The sequence below is a fragment of the Schistocerca piceifrons genome, chromosome X (assembly GCF_021461385.2).
Source record: "Schistocerca piceifrons isolate TAMUIC-IGC-003096 chromosome X, iqSchPice1.1, whole genome shotgun sequence".
Lineage (NCBI taxonomy): Eukaryota > Metazoa > Arthropoda > Insecta > Orthoptera > Acrididae > Schistocerca > Schistocerca piceifrons.
The window spans coordinates 366,854,891-366,876,361 of record NC_060149.1 but is presented as its reverse complement, the minus strand read 5'-3'; positions in this window follow the sequence as shown (position 1 = coordinate 366,876,361).

Here is a 21,471-nt window from a genome sequence, read left to right as displayed (position 1 = left end):
CAGCTGCGATGTCTATAACGCAACTGACTCTACGTGTTATATAATTATGTTAAATGGAAGTTCATTTACGTAAATAAATAACTGTAATGAACCTAATGTTGAATTTTGCGGCGCCTCACTAAATAAATCTCCTGACCCAGGAAAATCTCCCTAGGCATGTTATCTTGCAGGCGTCTATCAAATCTTTCGAAAGCATAACCACTGACCGACGAAGAAAGAATACTCATTTACTGTACAAATGACAATTTTAGAATTATGCTTCAGTTTATACACCCGTCAGTGGCCTAGTGATATATTTTATTAACCAACAAAAGTAGCTCCCATTATGCGACAAGTTACAATGCCTTAAATAAATTTACTTATTGTAATAAGCAGCCCCTAATCAACATTTTATCTTAACGTAGTTCTGGCGTTATTGTAGACATGACTCGAATAAATTTGTGAAAGTATGGCATCTAGGATTTTTTATCTATGGGTTTGTAAATGGCAAAAATGGAAGATGAAACCCAAGCCACCAATTCTCATTCTCTTTCATCCCAAATAATGTTTATGAATTTTTACAGTATTGAGTCCGTACCGTGTATTTCCTGTTCAAATGTAATACGCCATCGCTCATCAGCTTCCTCGGTTTAAAAGCAATAAAACTTTCTGTGGTCGAATCACATTACATTCTGTGGGTAACCACAAGGGAAGAACAGCGTGACTGAACACTTAAGTAACTGTTTAGGGATTTTATTAGTTAATTAGGTTTTATGTAAACCGGCAGTAGAAACGTGCGTAAATCATGCAGACGGAAACAATACTTTCACCTTAACTCTCGGGGAAAAGCCTTTGGCGTCTGCGCGGATGGCTTACTCATCACTTGCAACAGGAAGAACTTTTCCAGCATAACGGTGAGTCAGCAGAAACCTCTCGTTCTGAGGCATGGCAGTATTGAGAAGTCTTTAGTTCCCTCAGACTATGTGGTGCTCTCGCGAAACTGTCAATGACTACTAACTTCATCAGCATGGAACAGCTACACTAAGTGTCAGTTGACGACGAAATAAAATCAGGGAGGCCGTTATACACTGTCCCTCTAATCAAACTAGTGTCTTGATTGACAACATTATCGCAGACTTACGTCTGGTTCCGAGACAATTCTAAATAGTCTTATGAAGGCAAACCCTAAAGCAGCATGGATGAGGCTGACAATTCCCTTTTGAACTGACTGTTTGCCAGGTGGCTGAGGAACCAGATTGCAAACCTAATTGATGAATTTGATTAACATTTTAAAGTTCATTAATTTTTTGTACTGTGTTCCTCAGCCTCAACGAATCGTGTTAAGAGAAGTTCTTTCCCAATCAGACAGTTACTTTGAAATAAAACTTTAATTGGCGCTACTTATTTTTGTCTAAAGAAACGACAGTAATAAATTTTATGTATCAAATAACAAGTGCTTTATAGATTTCGTTACTGTAACAGTTGCCACTAAAACAGTTGTGTGAAATAAATACTTTAAAAAAACCGTTACCTTAACGGAAAATAGTTTTTCTCTCTTTTTATTCTAGGGAAGATTGATACGAATGCAAGAGTGTTGTTATAAAGCAAATAATGCTACACAGAAACATTTCTAATTACACTTCCTTTAGTTTAGTACGTTTAGTAACGGATGTGGAATGCATTTATTTTCAGGCGCCATGATGACCTTCCAGAATTTGGTAGTTTTTTGCAATTAGTTTCAATCAGATGCTTACATCTTGGACTAGAAGAGGGAACTATTATATACTTGGTGTGACCTATCACAGACGTCACCATTCTCGCCGCTACGGAAAAGTTAAGTTATCGAAAGTTTCTTGACACTCTAGCTAAAATTGACTTTGCAAGCGTTCTTAAAGCAAAGTGCAAATAAATTTCACGGACTGAATTTTCCTGTGCCTATGACTGTGTTATTTTGAAGGAGACACAGGAATAGAAAAGGCCCACAGCAGTCTTAAAACAGCATGATACGTTTATCATTCAGATCATCTGACCATTTTGCGTTCGCTGTGGTTGGAGCTTATCGAACTTGGCCTTAAAGAAGATGACGAAGTAATTCAGAGACATTGCTATGACCGCAACAGGTCGAAACAGCCGATACGTAAATGCAACAGGTGTGCTCAGGGAATTTTAATTACAGTCACTGGAAGTAGGTGACGTTTCATTTGAAAAACCGATATACAAGACAGACTAATAACAATGTCATTTTCCTGTTATTAGCTGAGCGAAACAGCGAAAAAATGTCCGTACCGCAGACCATGCGCTCCAAGATTTTGTGGTGCACGCGATGCTGCTAGAAGTCATAATTGCACCCTTGTCGGTGAAGGGACTGTTGAAGACTCACGCCAACTCTCTGCACTGCTATATCAGTGAAAGTTTTTGTTAAGGGTCACTAACCTTGATGTGTCCTGCGACACTGGATTAACAGGTCACAACTATAACGCTATTGATTCATTCCCTGCAGTAATACAATTGCGCACGGGGAAATTCCACGATCTAACCTGTGGACCGCCAACACCCTCAGGTGATTCTCTGTCGTCGACAGTCTCAAAATAGAAAAGTTTCTGGATAAAATTTCAAATATATGAAGGTCAGAAAACCACACCAAAATTGAAGTCTTCTATGTCAATGGAAACCACACAGTTCAGGAATACTTTCACCAACCTTGTTAAGACGTTTCTTTGAGTAGCACCTACTCCAGGTAACGTTTAGCTTACCGGTCTGCAGAAAAGCTGCCGCCGAAAAATTACTCAGGCTTGAGGTAAAATCTCAACCATCGACTAGCTATCATTACAACAAAATTGCAGACGTCAGACAACGAGCACCTGTACCAGAACGACATCGTTCATCTACGTAACTCGGAATTGCCGATAACAGTTTGCGTCCAGGTCCTGCCAGATCCGCCTTCTTCCCTTCGCGAGAGAAGGTTTTTACCTATGCTTGAAGTCTATAGAAAAATGTCCGAGCCTCCACCCAGCACAGCTCAAGTACTACAGAAATCCAGCCTGTGGATTTCATCAGTGTGATGTGATGAAATTGATGGCTGCAGTCGATCCCACGTCTGTGATCCCAGAGTCCACTTGTGCTGTCAGATTTTGTAACTACGAGCAATGTAAATATCGACAAGTAAAACAGGTCTTCATAGCTCAGCAGCCGGCCGTGGTGGCCGAGCGGTTCTAGGCGCTACAGTCTGGAAACGCGCGACCGCTACGGTCTCAGGTTCGAACCCTGAGTCGGGCATGTATGTGTGTGATGTCCTTAGGTTAGTTGGGTTTTAGTAGTTCTAAGTTCCAGGGGACTGATGACCTCAGCAATTAAGTCCCATAGTGCTCAGAGCCAGAGCCATAGCTCAGCATTTATTTTATAAGCAATTGATGGAGGTCGCTCGTGGCAGACATCGCACATGTTTATACACGGTTGTCAACCTACATTTCGCTGTCTCACAAAAATTAAAACTAATGTAAGTCTATGTGACCAACCATAAGAGCAACTCTCAAGTGTCGCTTGGCGTCTACCCAAAACATATTTAAATACACCTCTCTGCCCTCCATTTATCGAGTTCAGCTCAGTTCTCGAAAATTAGTAGAACATTTGAGACCTTTTAAAAAACCGGCACTGTAATTGTAGAATAATTGGCTACTTTCTCGCCCACAGCAATTCCCATCGTTCAGCTATTCAGTACTGCCGTCTGAGAGAACCTGTCTAACCTAATTTGTAAACTAATGGCGAGCAAAGTTACTGTGACGTCACAGGAAACTGTGTGGTTTCGGATTAGAGCTAGGAATAGCCCCACAATACCAACAGTGTATCTGTTGTGCACAGAAAGCTTTCCCGTGTGCAGCTCTATACCCGGGAAAATACACCTAATTCCCTAACGCTACCGACAAAGGAAGTACATTGAGGTGAGAAAAATTGTGGGATAACGATATACAAATACACAGATGGCTCCAGTATCGCGCACACAAGGTATAAAATGGCAGTGGATTGGCGGAGCTGTCCTTTTTACTCAGATGATTCAGGTGAAAAGATTTACGACGTGACTACAGCCGCACGACGAGAATTAACAGACTTTGAACCCGGAATGGTCGTTGGTATTATATGCATGGGACATTCCATTTCGGAAATCCATAGGGAATTTACTCTTCCGATGTCTACAGTGTCAAGAGTGTGCGGAGAATACCAAATTTCAGGCATTACCTCTCACCACAGACAACGCAGTGGCAACGGCCTCCACTGAACGACCGAGAGCAGCGGCTTTTGCGTAGTGTTGTCAGTGCTAACAGCCGAGCAACACTGCATGAATTAACCACAAAAGTCAACGTGGGACATGCGAAGAATGTATCCGTTAAAACACCGCGGGGAAATTTGGCGTTAATTGGCTATGGCAGTAGACGGCCGACGCGAGTGCCTTTGCCAACAGCACGACATCGCCTGCAGCGCCTCTCCTGGCCTCGCGAACGTATCGATTGGACCGGAAATTACTGGAAAACTGCAGCCTGGTTTGATGACTCCCCATTTCAGTTGGCAAGGGCTGATGGTAGCGTTCGAGTGTGGCGCACACCTCACGAAGCCATGGACTCAAGTTTTCAACAAGGCACTGTGCAAGCTGGTGCTAGCTGCATAATGGTGTGGACTGTGGTTACATGGAATGAATTGCGTCCTCTGATCCATATGGTTATGTTCGCCTGCTTGGAAACCATTTTCAGCCATTCATGGATATAAAGTTCCCATACAAAGATGGAATTTTTATGGATGACAGTGTGTCATGTCACCAGTCCACAATTGTTCTCGACTGGTTTTAAGAACATTCTGCGCAATTCGGGACCTTGACACTAATCCCATCGAACATTTATGGGACATAGTCGCGACGTCACTTCGTGCACAAAATCCTGTGCCGGCAACACTTTCGCAATTATGGATGATTATGGATGCATCATAGCTCACTATATGTGCAGGAGACTTCCAACGACTTGTTGAATCCATGCCCCGTCGAGCTGCTGCACAAAGCAGGACAAAAGGAAGTCTGACACGATATTAGGAGGTATCTCACGACTTCTGTCTCCTCAGTGTATACCAGTCGCCTTGTGACTTGGAACGCCTAGTGAAAATCGAGCTGATGCTATCGCTCATTACAGTGACTGCGGTAGACTTCAACACCTTGATTAGCACATGTAAAATTAATATCTGTATTCAAATCCGGATAGAATGATTACTCCTCCTGCAAATTAATTCCGATAGGACTTGAAAAGCCACGTTAGACGTTGAACAACTCTACTGTCATAGTCGTTCACATCGTGTAGGGTTCAAGAAAATAACACGGAGGTTAAGTGTCCTGCGAATACAGGCCGGCCGGCCGGAGTAGCCAAGCGGTTCTGGGCGCTACAGTCTGGAACCGCGCGACCGCTACGGTAATAGGTTAGAATCCTGCCTCGGGTATGGATGTGTGTGATGTCCTTAGGTTAGTTAGGTTTAAGTAGTTCTAAGTCTAGGGGACTGATGACCTCAGATGTTAAGTCCCATAGTGTTAGAGCCATTTGAACGACATTTTTTTAAAATTTTTCTTGCAATCGAGCAAATCTTCATAGAGGTATTCCTTCCCTTCATTCGTTATTTTGCACAATCGTTCAGCTTTCGCTTAAATACTTGGAACTTTGTTGGCACTTGTAACGACCTAAAACAGTATTAGTTACGAACAACTTTTTTTATTGCTCACATTCAAAGTAAAATAGTCATTTTCATCGTATCCTGCGCACTTTTTACGAAGCTCATACTAATAAAAAATCTCCGTGTTTATAATTTTTATCGCTAAGTATTGTAATTCCTTGGATACGACAGAGCAAAGAGAATTGTAAGGGTAAGGGCTGGTACGTCTTGATAACAGAGAATCTGAAACTTGGTGTGCGCTGGAAAACGCATAATTCTAGACATGGAATTCAGTTACCTTACACGTCATTAGCAGCAGGTACACTATATGATCAAGAGTATCCAGACACCTAGCTGAAAATGACTTAGAAGTTCGTTGTGTCCTCCATGGGTAATGCTGGAATTCAATGTGGTGTTCGCCCATCCTTAGCCTTCATGGTAGCTTCCACTCTCGCAGGCATACCTTCAAAGAGGTGCTGGAAGGTTTCTTGGGGAATGGCAGTCCATTCTTCACGGAGTGCTGCACTGAGGAGAGGTATCGATGTCGGTCGGTGAGGCCTGGCACGAAGTCGGCGTTCCAAAACATCCCAAAGGTGTTACATAGAATTCAGGTCAAGACTCTGTGTAGGCCAGTCCATTACAGGGATGTTATCGTGGCGTAACCACTCCGTCACAGGCCGTGCATTATGAACAGCTACTCGATCGTGTTAAAAGATGTAATCGATATCCCCGAATTGCTCTTCAACAGTGGGAAGCAAGAAGGTGCTTAAAACATCAATGTAGGCTTGTGCTGTGGTAGTGCCACGCAAAACAACAAGGCGTGAAAGCCCCCTCCATGAAAAACACGATCACACCACAACACCACCGCCTCCGAATTTTACTGTTGGCACTACACACGCTGGCAGATGACGTTCTCCGGGCATTCGCCATACCCACACCCTGTCATCGGATCGCCACATTGTGTACCGTGATTCATCACTCAACAAAACGTTTTTCCACTGTTCAATCGTCCAATGTTTACGCTCCTTACATCAAACGAGGGGTCGTTTGTCACTACCGGCGTGATGTGTGGCTTATGAGCAGCCGCTCGACCATGAAATCCAAGTTTTCTCACCTCCCGCCTAACTGTCATAGTGCTAGCAGTGGATCCTGATGCAGTTTAGAATTCCTGTGAGATGGTCTGGTTAGATGTCTGCCTATTACACATTACGACCCTCATCAACTGTCGGCGGTCTCTTTCAGTCAACAGACGAGGCCAGCCTCCACGCTTTTGTGCTGTACGTGTCCCTTCACGTTTCCACTTCACTATCACATCGGAAACAGTAGATCTAGGGATGTTTAGGGGTGTGTAAATCTCGTGTACAGACGTATGACACAAGTCACACCCAATCACCTGACCACGTTCGAAGTCCGCGAGTTCCGCGGAGCGCTCCATTCTCCTCTATCATTATGTCTAATGACTACTGAGGTCGCTGATATGGAGTACCTGCCAGTAGGTCACAGCACAATGCACCTAATATGAAAAACGTATGGTTTTTAGGGTATGCGGATACCTTTGATCACATAGTGTATGAGCCACGATGTGGGCTCACTCGTAAACGGCGGACTCCACTCGCACACATTTACGAGGTGCTTCTTAAAAACATACGATTTCTCGCAAGCGTGACACTCGTGGCTTGCAATAGACATCGAAGAGTAGTTTGACAACATTTTATGCCACTGCACAATAATACAAAGTAATGAGCTGTCACAAACTTCGGATATGGAGCAATTATTCGCGACTGTCGCTGCCCACCAACCTCTCCGCTAGAGTACAACGTTCGACAAAACTACAAGACTGACGCTTAGAGTGACCAATATTTTAATTTTTAAATCTCACTGACTCTTTTGAAAGCAGTAAGTTTCCTTGAATATAGTGTTTCGTATCAGTGTAGATTGTGTGTGGCAGACTACGTTATTAACACCTGTCAGTATGACCAGGGATAGGTTCCTGATTGCAAGATTCCTATTATATCACAAATATACAACACAATTTTCTTCCTTTTGAAATATTCATGAGACAATACAAATAATCGAAGAGTCAGTTTGCATAATAAAAGGCCTTCACTGTAGTGTACTTTTATTTGAAAGTAATAATTTTAATGTAATTTTGATGCTGGCACTAATCAAATACTGAAAGCAATTTGCTTACGCATGTAAATTATTGTTGTCTGTTGATCGCTCGGCGTGCCGTATTTCAACGTTGTTTCAACAGCTGATGTTTCGTAATGAGTTTCAGTAGTTTGAAAGTTTTAATTTTCTGATCAGACAGATTTCTGTAATTAAAAATTTGTGAAGCTAAGTGTTAGTTTGTTGCGTTGTTGGTCCATGTATCCTCATGTTCAAGGTCATTTCAGTGTTAAAGTAATTACAGTATTTTTTATCGGATTAGCAATAGAGTGCCGAAATTATTGAGCAGAGTGACTCAGACACAGTGAATTCAGTAATCGCTGGTAATATTTGCATCAGAAGGCATGATACAAAATTACGTAATCGAGTTATACACGTAATCAATAGATTACGTATCCTGCAACCAATTAATTTCACAGGAAGTTTGTCCAATTTGACAGGCAACCTTATTGCTTCAAAATTATCCAAACAAGTAAATTACCGGCGGAAAAATGCTCCTATCGGATCACAAAAAAGAGGAATATGCTACTGTTTAACTGACGCTGATTGAAAAGTAGGACACCAGCTGCCTCATTCTACCTTCCTCAGCACCTTTAAAAATTGTCCCAAAAATTTTGGCATGTGGGCATATTCGCGCTGTTTTTAACAATCAACTCACCTCTCACTCCCATAAGCTCCCATAACTGTAACCCGCTCACACCCAGCAGTCCATTGGTGTAAGTCGCTCATACCGATCCACTCTCACTTGCCCATTCTCACTCACTCATTCAACCCAACTCACTGTCATTATCTCTCATTATCACTGGCTCTCAGCCATTTCAACTTGCTCCTTCTCTTTGTTCCTCTCCCACTGGCATTGTCTCATTCACTCTTTTCCCAGCACTGTTCCGTCACTGTCAACTACGTTCCACTCCACTGCCACTGTGTCCCTCTTTTTCTCTCAAAATACCATTGTCTCCTCTTGTTTCTATACCACAAACACTAACTAGCAATATTTTTAGTTTCTCATCTCTTTCTCGCTACCACTATCTCCTTCTATCTCAGCATAAAAAGCTGCAAATAGGTTGGCAGGTCCAAAGTTTTGTGAAAATTCTTAAAGGTGCTGCAGGAAGGTAGAATGAGGTAGGTGATACCCCACTTCTCAGAGTCTTTTAAACAGGAACGTATTTGCCTTTTTTGTCCATTTTTGGACTTGAGCATTTTTCCTTTGGTTTCTTTCTTTTCCCTGCCACGACAGAGCATACCCCTCATATGAAAATAACTTTATGGCTCAATAAAACTTTGTTAGTTAACTTATGTGAAATTGAAATAACGTAAATCTAATTTCACGCCTCAGACTGGATTTTACCAACATTAAAATTTTACATTTGCTTCAATACTACTACATGGAGTTCCGACAACCCTTCTGATAATAACGGAGACACTTTACAGCATATTTCTCCCTGTTACGGCACTTTATAAACCACGTTTCAGCCTCATACCGTATTTTACATGCGTATTTTACGTGCACGAGTAGGTTAAATTTGAACCTCTATATCTTGGAAACGTATAATGATATCAAGAATATGTTCAAGGATGTTAGAGATTGGGATCATAGGAACATATGGTAAAAATCACAGCCATTTGCTGTATATAGCCGTCTTGGAATCCCCGGCTCGTTTTTGGTACCCAAAAACAATGATTTTATGGTGTTTCTCGGTAAGAGATAAATATGCTTGAATGTCGGAAGATTGCACATCTCCTAGAGAGTATACAGTTGAAATTTGAATAACTTGCTGCGATTAGTTATTTACATATCTGCCGCTAATGGTGAAAAAGCTTTTTCGGGTTTCCTCAGGAACCACATATAAACTAAATTACAATTAAATCCAGACCTTTAGCTGCTTACAGGCGCTGACAAATATCAAAGAGAACAGTTGAATTCAGGCGCTCCAACCGGGACTCGAACCCAGGATCTCCTGCTTACATTGTAGACCCTCTATCCGTCTGAGCCACCGAGGACACGGAGGACATTGCGATAACAGGAACTTATCTCTTGCACGCTCCCCGTAAGACCCACATTTCCAACTTACTGTACACACACTACGTTCGTAGTGCTCCTGCCCACTATACTCAGGCCGGCCAGTGTGGCCAAGCGGTTCTAGGCGCTTCAGTCTGGAACCGCACGACCGCTACGGTCGCAGGTTCGAATTCTGCATCGGGCATGGATGTGTGTGATGTCCTTAACTTAGTTAGGTTTAAGTAGTTCTAAGTTCTACGGGACTGATGACCTCAGATGTTAAGTCCCATAGTGCTCAGAGCCATTTGAACCATTTTTGAACCACTATACTCATTACTTGCGGCAGTCACTCTACCGATTCCCGTAAAAGTTCGGGCAATGTGAGTGCATCCGCACTGAAGAAGATCATTAGCTGGTAAGCCTTTTCTATATGATACACATAGACTAAACGGTGCCTCCACAAGCCCCTTAAAGCTCTCCGTCGACGACATTTAAAGCAAGAAGAACCAACTGATGTGGTCCATTTGCCTTAGCTGGAGGCAATGTGTAATATTCAAATTTTGAACCTGTAGTGTAGGATAGCTATAGTAAGACGATCCTTCTGTTTGGTACACAAAATGTCCATAGCACAAGTGCTATCCAGAACACTTGTCATACCTTTCTGTCACCAATGTAACGCGTGGTATGAGCCCCAGAAAAATCCCTTTTTCATCCGCGGCTTTCAACAACATATTGGTAGTGCATGCTGCCACATACGTACCGATTCAGGCAGAGGAAATACAGGGTGTGCCATAAAGTCCGGGAATACTTTCAATTATTTATTGCACAAGAACCAGACATTGTAAGGATACCATACATGCGTCATTTTGAAGAGAAACCCTGAAAGTGTTTTTCATGTATACCACCACAGCGTAGTTTGGTAATTTGCCGATAGTCAGCGCTAGTCGCAAACATGGCGAGTTCAGGTGCGGAGCGAGCTTTATGTATGTTGGAGTTCAACGAAAACAACTTGGATGTTTAGAACCAAGTACGGTAAGAAGCCACCAACAAGGAAGGCCATTTACCACTGGCACAACAAATTCGTTACGACGGGTTGCTTGTGCCCGGCAAAGAGAAGCGGACGTCCCAGTGTGAGTGAAGTGAATGTGGAGCGCGTACGAGAGACATTCATATGCAGTCCAAAGAAATCGGTGCGTCGTGTATCCTGTGAACTCGAAATGTCTCCAGTGACAGTGTAGAAAGTCCTGCGACAGAAGCTGTCTATGAAACCATTCAAATTGGAGCTAGTGCAGAAGCTCAATGACGACGACAAAGACAAGCGTTTTGAGTTTTGTTCGCAGTTTCATTAAATGGCCTCCCCGATCACCAGATCTCACTCCGTGTGAGTTTTTTCTATGGGGGCACATTAAAGATCTGGTATATGTGCCGCCTCTACCACGTGATGTAGCAGAGCTCCGGGAGAGAGTAGGGGAAGCGACAGCCACAGTCAACGGTGCCATGCTGGGACGGGTATGGCAAGAATTCGATTACCGTATTGACGACTACCGGGTCACTCATGGTTCGCATATCGAGTGTTTGTAAAAATACTTTCATAGTTTCTCTTCAAAGTGCAAGATGTATGACATCTGTAAAATGTTTAGTTCTTGTGCAACAAGTAATTGAAAGTGTTTCCGGACTTTATGTACACCCGGTATTTATTTCTGCGAAAGATCAGTACTAACTTTTATCCTTTTATTCGTTACTAATCCCATATCAAAAATATTATAGGTCAGTGATTGTCATTGCCTTTCCCGACAGTGAGTTGTATGTTTCTCCCCATTTCGACTCGATGGCATTCGGAACCAACAGCTTTGCTTCCGAAATCCACAGGTAGACACTCACGCGATCAAATGCTTTGACCGATACAATTAAGTGCTTTCACCGATCGGGGTGTAGAAAAAATGGCTCTGAGCACTATGGGACTTAACAGCTGTGGTCATCAGTCCCCTAGAACTTAGAACTACTTAAACCTAACTAACCTAAGGACATCACACACGTCCATGCCCGAGGCAGGATTCGAACCTGCGACGTAGCAGTCGCGCGGTTCCGGACTGCGCGCCTAGAACCGCGAGACCACCGCGGCCGGCGGGGTGTAGAAGACGTTACACACTCTCAATAGCATTCAGCTGAGATTATTCCACAAACTCCTACTCTTTCTAATATTAATAGTAGCTTTTCAACTGCGCTACTTTTCTGCTACGTAATTTTTTTTCCTACAGCGCTTTGTCTGTTAAACAGGTATTGTTATTAATCTGAGTCCATATCAATAATAACAACAATAACGCAATAGATAGACATCGGAAATTCACTGAGGCTTTTTGCAGATGATCCAGTGGTGTATCGAGAGGTTGTAACAATGGAAAATTGTACTGGAATGCAGGAGAATCTGCAGCGAATTGACGCATGGTGCAGGGAATGGCAGTTGAATCTCAATGTAGACAAGTGTAATGTGCTGCGAATACATAGAAAGATGGATCCCTTATCATTTAGCTACGAAATAGCAGGTCAGCAAATAGAAGCAGTTAATTCCATAAATTATCTGGGAGTGATTTAAAATGGAATGATCATATAAAGTTGATAGTCGGTAAAGCAGATGCCAGACTGAGATTCATTGGAAGAATCCTAAGGAAATGCAATCCGAAAACAAAGGAAGTAGGTTACAGTACGCTTGTTCGCCCACTGCTTGAATACTGCTCAGCAATGTGTGATCCGCACCAGATAGGGTTGATAGAAGAGATAGAGAAGATCCAACGGAGAGCAGCGCGCTTCGTTACAGGATCATTTAGTAATCGCGAAAGCGTTACGGAGATGATAGATAAACTCCAGTGGAAGACTCTGCAGGAGAGTCGCTCAGTAGCTCGGTACGGGCTTTTGTTGAAGTTTCAAGAACATACCTTCACCGAAGAGTCAAGCAGTATATTGCTCTCTCCTACGTATATCTCGCGAAGAGACCATGAGGATAAAATCAGAGAGATTAGAGCCCACACAGAAGCATACCGACAATCCTTCTTTCCACGAACAATACGAGACTGGAATAGAAGGGAGAACCGATAGAGGTACTCAAGGTACCCTCCGCCACACACCGTCAGGTGGCTTGCGGAGTATGGGTGTAGATGTAGAAAGACGAACATACCTTCCTATTTATCACACAATAAGTACAAATGTGTTATTTTCCATTTTACAGTTTACTTGGAAGAGAAATAGCGAGTTCTACAATGGTCCTCGCTACTGAACTGAATTTTCTTTTTTTTTTCAGAAAATATAGCCGAAGTATTGGTATGAGTATGATGATATGATGTAAATGTTATGTTAGAAAGAAGCATTATAAACTTCACTCGCTCTTCCCCTTTTCCTGTTCCATTAGTGGCTGACATCAGTAGCCTCCGTATATTCCCAGATTGCTCTAAGTACACTCTCCTAAAGCCGCCGGCACACGGATTGTGCCATCGAACGTCAACGTTGAGCGTGCCGAGTTCAACGTGCTGCTGAACGCTCAGAAATGATGCGACTTATGCATACGGTACGTGTGACTCAACGTCGTATATGAGATCGCAGCGTCGGCTGTGTCTGACTGCCACATCACTCTGTTAACCAAATGGACGGCCGTAAAATTTCCCCGTTAGATCTATTAAAACGCACATTTGTTCCCTTGTCCATACGGTATTTATGTTGTTCTGTCCGTAGTATACCACGTCCAGTCAGTAAGGACAGCGGCTTATAAAAGTTCCATTACAAATAGTGTAACTTGATCACCGTTCCTGTTCAGCAGCAGAAACTTCACAACATGTGGAATCCAGAATTCAAAACAACAAAGTGCAAAATACCTTACTGCAAATAGTGCGAGCTGTCTTGTAGATCAAACTAAGCGAACAAACTGACTCCTCAGAAAGAATGTTATAGAATATACTTTTAAGAAAATAATAAGAAAGTATTAGAACCTATCAGATAACGCGAATCCTAGTAGCTACAATAATTTGCGCCGTTGGGACGCGAACCTGCGACACATCACCTCTTAACTTCTCAATTTTTTTGTGGTTTTTTTTCCTTTCTGTAATTTATTTTGATCTCATTTTGTTCGTTATTGTTTGCTGTATTTGTTCGGCGCGGAGGTCCCATGACGCTTGTTGACGTTCATCGCTGATCCATAAAGTCAGTTTTTTAATTGCAGAGAGCAGCTAATCCTCCTACCGAACACGCTGAGCTACCGTGCCGGCTTGTTTCATGTGAGACAGTTAAATGTAAATGAGTATTGGTGCGGAAGGTGCTCTGTGCAGTGTCGTCCGAAGAACGGAGTGCCAAAGCAAGGTTGGGAACTCGCAACGGAACCGCAGGAAACGATAGTCGCTGCGTGCCACACCGGCGAGAGAGAAACGCCAGAATAGCCACGCCCCCTGGAGCTTCGCTACGAGGCCGCAGTCGATGGTCTATTTGCGGCTGAGCTACTTCGCAGTCGCCAATCAAGACGACAGCATCGTCTTAGATAGGCCGCCAGTGTATTAAATGTCTTAGGCAGAAATGAATGTGAATATTATGTTAGTTATACTTCAAGTGAAGAGTCTTGTAAAATTGTCTGTCTCAAGTGATACTTTAATTTCAGTGACAGACATAAATACACATTCCTGCGGAAATGGGCTGTACCAGTTTAAGTAAATCTTCATATCTATATTGTAATAAGGTTAACTAATATTATGTTTGTTATTATTCCCCTCAATCTCCCCCCGGGTAAACCAAGGGACCCATCGTGGTACCGTTGAGTGTATTTTCGTCCGGCACAACAAATAGCGAGGACGCTGGTCGTAGACTAGAATTGCCTCATCTGCCACATGCTTATTGTGTGGGAGAGTGCAGTTGGTTCACCGCCTGATGTTGCCAGCTCCCTGTTCTTGAATTTCGTGTATAAAATCAAATGTTTCCCCATAGCTGAGCCGCCACAGGAAATGTAACTAAACGAAATTGGCTCAAATGGCTCTGAGCACTATGGGACTTAACTGCTGTGGTCATCAGTCCCCTAGAACTTAGAACTACTTAAACCTAACTAACCTAAGGACATCACACACATCCATGCCCGAAGCAGGATTCGAACCTGCGACCATAGCGGTCGCGCGGTTCCAGACTGTAGCGCCTAGAACCGCTCGGCTCTCCGGCCGGCTAAATGAAATTACTCAGCAAATTAAACGCCCGGTGCTCACTGTCCAGCGTCGGATGTCGCTACCCTCTCGGCAAGCAGGGCCGCCACGGGTTGCTGCGCCTAAATTTCGCCCATACCACAGTCAAGAACAAAAGTTGTCGGAACATCAGGCGCCATTGGAGGTTCGTTTTGCTGCATACATCACAGGTATGGAATGCAATGCTTTCCTTTTGTCGACCGTTAGAGCCGACATTTGCCGTCTGTGTTTTCAACTGTGTCCCGAATCAGTCAAGTACAACGACCTTGTTCAGCTTCTGGTCCATGTCGCAGCAGCAAGTTTTAAATTCTTCGTCTCAAGCAGCAGCCTGCACAGATACTAAAATAATGGACTGCCCAACTTCAAGGACTCACAAGGCACTGTAATTTTAAGTTTTCTTGAGGAATCAGTTATAGTGATGTCATTTTAAGAGATTAAATCACTCAGAATGTGTCACACGCAAGCATTCACTCTGAAATTCTAAACCTGCTAGATGCTGGTCTAAATACGGTTATGTCTATTAGGGAACCTCAAAGAGTTGTGGACTCAGCAGAGGTTGATTTTGAATCTCCTCGTATTTTTGTTTTTCACAGTTCACAAGACAGGCTTAAGTCCATGATAGTGTTAAAGTGATTAAAAATAGTGCTCAGGCGAACAGAAAGCGTAGGAGCAAAAACTTTCAGTCTCGTGGTACACGACGTGTGCTACAAAAATCTGTGAGGAAGTCTTATCCCCAGTACTTTTCGAATCACGGTCGAAAAGCTTGTCCTTGTCGTGATGCAAAATGTTACCAGCGCCGACAGCTAGGTCACATTCAAACAGTACGTTTCCGCGGTAAACCAGACTCGGGCAATAGCCGCCGCCATGCGAGCGCGCCGCCGTGACAAAGCTGTCAACGACTGCATACAGGACGCTTCGCACATCCGCACCGCGGAAAACTTCCACAGCAATATTCAGGCAGGCGAACAAACTTTCTGTTCAGTTACGGGTGGCACAAAAGACGATTACGTTTCAGTTGCATACAGGTGCATCTGGTTCCCCAATTACTAAAGACATGTATGACAGAATAGCTAGCCCAGTGCTACAACAGCCTAGTTCTATTTTATCTGCCTACAACGGACAAGAAATCCCGGTACTTGGCATCTGTAGTTTGCCCGCAGCTTTTCATGGAGTGGCAAAAAGCGTTTCGTATCATGTACTCAATTCTAGAAACTGTGCAAACATGTCTGAAGTAAAATTTCCTGGCAGATTAAAACTGTGTGCGGACCGAGACTCGAACTCGGGACCTTTGCCTTTCGCGGGCAAGTGCTCTACCAACTGAGCTACACAAGCACGACTCACGCCCCGTCCTCACAGCTTGCCCGTGAAAGGCAAAGGTCCTGAGTTCGAGTCTCGGTCCGCACACAGTTTTAATCTGCCAGGAAGTTTCATATCAGCGCACACTCCGCTGCAGAGTGAAAATCTCATTCTGGATGTCTGAAGTAGATTTATTTGATTTGTCCAACCTGTGCATACAGAACAAGGTGTTACAAATCAGTTTTTCACCGCTTCACATTAAAGTTTGTGACTTGTGTGGTAAATACAAGGAACTGTGTGAGCCACATTTAGAAAGGGCTAAAGAGTTTGAAGCGTGCATTACTGTGACAGACAATGAGCAACCGCGATTATTTCTCACATGACCTGTCCCCCAGGTAGTACGTAAGCAAGCTGTTCAGGAACTGCAAAGATGGAAAGACAATGGGGTTATCCAAACCGTTTCTGCAAGCCAGTGGGCATCACCCTTGGTCATTATCAAGGAGTCTTCAGGTGTTTTACGTCTGTGTGTTGATTTTAAAGCAACAGTAAACCCGCAAAACTGTTTTGGAACCTTTCCACGATCGGAAGAACTGATGGATGCACTGGGACAGGGCAGATACTGTTCAAAGATTTGACTGAGGCATATTTACAGTTACCATTGGACGAACAGCCCAAGCAATACTGTGTGATTAACATCTAGGTTTTTTCCAGTTTCAAAGACTACCATTTGGAAGCGGTTCGCCTCCTGCAGGCTTTCAACGGTTCCTGGAATAATTAACAGCGAAAGTCCCTTCCTGTACAAACCGTTTGAACGATATTGTAGTCACAGATCGTACGCCTGCTAAACATTTATCAAATTTAGACTGCTTGTTTCAGGTTCTTTCTGCGGCTGGTCTAAAGCGCAACAAAGGAAAGTGCTCCCTCTTGCAAGAAAAACTGAAATAATTAGGTTACGCAATTAATGCATAGGATTTTCATCCTGCTACATCTAATTTGAATGCGATTAGAGACCTTCCGGCGACCCGTAACATCAAGGAAATCCAATCAATCAAGGGGAATCTCACCTATTATATCAAATTTATCTATAGCGATGCTCAAATTGCTGCACTGCTCAACCGGCTGCTCTGGAAAAATGTTCCTTTTGTGTGGGCCAAAGAATGTCAGAACTCATTTCAGCAATTAGTTAAGTCGCCGATGTCTGTTTCATTTTGATCCAACTAAGCCTGTCGTGTTATATGTGGAAGCATCTTCTTACAAAACCAGAGCTGTGCACTCCCAAAAAATTGATTCTTCTGATAGAACTATTCCTTTTGCCTCGAAAACTCTTAACAAACCGCAATGTAACTACAGACAGCTTGAAAAAGGGGCACTTGCCATCATCTATGGTGTTACAAAGCTCCACCAATACTTTTACGGTTGGAAATCATATTTGCTGACAAAGCATCGACCTTTGACGGCCATGTTCAACCTTGCCAAGTCTGTCCCCTATCGGAGAGCACAAAATTTACAACGTTGGGCTCTCATATGAATTGTTGTACAGGCCCACTGCCCAACATTTGAACGCCGACTAATTGCCTTGGTTACCTCTTGGAACCGACAGGCGGTTTGATTCATCTGAGAAATCGATTCCCAGGGTTTTGAATGTCTTCAAAATTTTCCTCTCGATTTTCGGCGTGTTGACACAGCAGCTGCTACTGACGGAACTCCGCAGGTTGTGTTACAATACGTGCGCCACGGATGGCCAAACAGTTTGAAAGAAATTCACCGCTCAGTGACGTGTCGCGACTTTCTGCATCGTCACGTGCTATCCGCGCTATCAGGTATTCTGCTGTTGCGTACAGAGAACGACACTGCGCGCGTAGTGATTCCTCACTAACTACAGCGGGGAGTTTTGTCTGCATCAAGGTCACTGGGATGTAGTTCACACGAAGCAACTCGCCAGATGATATTGTACTTGGCATGGGCCAGAAGACGATCCGACTGAGTAACTCATTGTAAAGGTTGTGCGGAACATCAGTCAGCTCCTCCGTAACGCTTTTTTGAGTGGCGATGTCCGTACGGACCATGATAATGCATTCTACAGATTTTGCGGGTCCGATCTGGAACACTCGATGGTTGTTAGTGGTAGACGCATACAGTAAGTTTCTTTTTGTTGTCTCCATAACATTCACCACTTCTGCAGTTACGGTATCGACATGTCTTTTTTTTTTTTTGTCTTTAAGGTCTTCTAGTGGTCGGTGTCTCAGACAATGGACTAGAATTCACGTCTGCCGACTTCCAACAGTTTGAAGAGTTCCTTCGAACGTTCAAAAGCAACATGGAGAAACTCCGTTCCGCCACACATGGGAGCAACCTTTAAAGATTTTTCTGTCCTCCTGCTGCTCTTTTGCTTGTGACGGGAAGTCACCGGCGGAATTGTTACATGGTCGTAGACACCGTACCCTGTTACATGTTCTGCGGCCCCCGCGGAGACAATTCGTTCCGCCAGGTCACAGTAAGTTTCAGCCAAAAGATGAAGTCTTCTACAAAGCCTCTAGAAGAAAACAGCGTTTGGAGCGCAAAGTCGTTACAAAAGCCACTAGACGTTCTACTTACGTCATCCAAGGTTCTGCAGGGTTGCAGCGGTGACACCAAAACCAGCTGCTGCGCATTTCTGAGTATGTCAGATATTCTACTGCTGAACGTTTTTCCACGATAGTCCAGCTTCTAGAACCGACGTCCGTGGCCATGCCCCCAGACAGTCATCACGCCACCTCAGAATATCAATTTGCTATTCAACCGATCACAGCGTCTGCGTCTCTAGATACTGGCGTTCATCCTGTGACTGTTTTTTGGCCTGTGTTCAGTGTTCCCGGTCGCTGCGTCGTCGCCATTCAATCAGCCCCCCCCCCCCTCCCCGCCCCCGTCGTCACGTGTATCCGCTCTACATGACGACAGTGCGACCGTTTGGGGGAGGGGGGGGTGGCGTGAGGGAGAGGAATGTAGTGTAGATAAAAGGACGGGGTGCCACTGAAAACAGTGTAGTTGTTGTCGTAGTGCGGAAACGGAGCGACTTATCTGATGTGTAAAAGGGTATGATCATCGGCTTTTGGGCACGGATGTTGGAAGCATTTCCGAAACGGCATGGTTTGTAAATTGTTCGCGTGCTACCGTGATTAAAATATACAGTGCATGACAAAAATGGCGCTATCCAAAACTGGCACCAAGGAACGCAGACGACAGGGGTGAAAAACGGCTGCGAAGCTGTGAACAGGCGAAGAGACGTGCAACAGTTGAGCAACTGACCTCCCAAACGAATCAAAGGACTACCAACTATGTCTCCTTAACGAATGTTCAGCGAACGTTGCTCCATATGTGTCTCTGCAGCAGGCGTCTGGTTCATGCACCCATGCTGATTCCTATCATCAGCAACGAAGGCTGGAATTTGTACGCCAGTACTGCAACTGGATTTCCACCGAGTGACGACAGTTGGCCTTTTCCGATGAATCACGGTTTATGCTCCAACAGCGTGAAACGTGTGAAAGCAAACATCCGGCGACAATGGTCGGAAGGTTCCAGGCCGCCAGAGAGAGCTTTATTGTTGAGGAATGTGTTCGTAGCATTCCCTGGTTGATCCCGTCATTCGAGAAGGCACAATGGACCAACAGATTTCCTATGGGACCAAACTGCTGAGGTCATCGGTCCCTAGGCTTACACACTACTTAATCTAACTTAAACTATCTTACGCCAAGGACAACACACACATCCATGCCCAAGGGAGGATTCGAACCTCCGACGGACGGGGGGAGCCGCGGACCAACTCAAGTATGCGTCTGTTCTTGGGGACTATGTCCACCACTAAATGCAGTGTGTTTTTCCTTTGCACGATGACATCTACTTGCAGGACATTGCAACGTGTCACACAGCTCGCAGTGTTCATTCGTGGTTTGAAGAGCACCGGGATGTGTTTACCGTATTCCTCTGACCACCAAATTCCTGGGATTTAAGCCCAATTGAGATTCTGCGGAACTACCTCGATCGGGCTGTTCCCGGCATCGATCCTCAACCGAGCTGGCCACGGCACGGGGGTCGGAGTGACCTCATATTCCTGTCAGTGCCTTCAAGAACCCCATTGAATCTCTTCCTGCATGTCTTACAGCGATCCGCGCTGCAAAAGTGGTTATTCAAACTTCTGCCAGGTGGTCGCATTAATGTGAATAGCCAGCCACTGTGTCTTATTTTGTTGCCCAAATAACAAAACTCATCCACTACTTTTGGCGTCTCATTTCTTAACCTAATTCACTCAGCATCGCTACTGCACAAACAAATCCATACTGGCAGCCGTTTTTTTCCTCACTCGATATGCGAATGAAATTAGGACAGAAAATCGAAAATTTTGGTACAAAGTACCCTCCATCATGGCCCGTACAATGGACTGTATATTTTATGGGATGAACATAAAATCTTTACCTGATTACAAAAATTTATTTCTAAGGAACTATGCTAGTTACAGCCATGCGGCTCATTGCAAATGCTAATTTAACTCATGGAGAATTTTATGGATACACTTTCACATGTCTTTTATGTATTAACTCACAAAGTAATAAGTTTCCTTTAATTTACGTGTATGGTCACAATCTTTTCTGTTTAACAGATTACCGGTTTCGGTCTTTAATGACCATCATCATTTTTTTTTTTGTTTGTGTAGTAAGTTGACCAGATATCGCTAATGTCAGCATACACTATTTTTCAATAATTAATTGAAACAGCGAAAATAAAAGGGGGGATACAATAGTTAAAATCTGTAATAACTATGTTTTTTCGCGACGATGTTGCAGCTTGTGAAACTCACAAAGTTTTTGTGGATGCACTTCTACATGTTCTCTAACAGCACATATATCTCTATCGGTACAGGCAACACAATGTGGGAGTGCTGCCGTCACAATGGCGTCAATGCAGGAAGTGCAGTGTGTCTTCTGGGTTCATGAAACACGATCGCCTTTTACAGTTCACGGGCTGCTCCGATGTGCATATGATAGATATCCTCCAAGCTTAAAGAGCATCAAAGGATGGCATGAAAAATTTAAAGAGACCGGCACGAAGCGGTAGACCTGGAGTGATTTACGATAGTGTTGTGTACAGCATATCAACGTAGTTCGTGCAAAA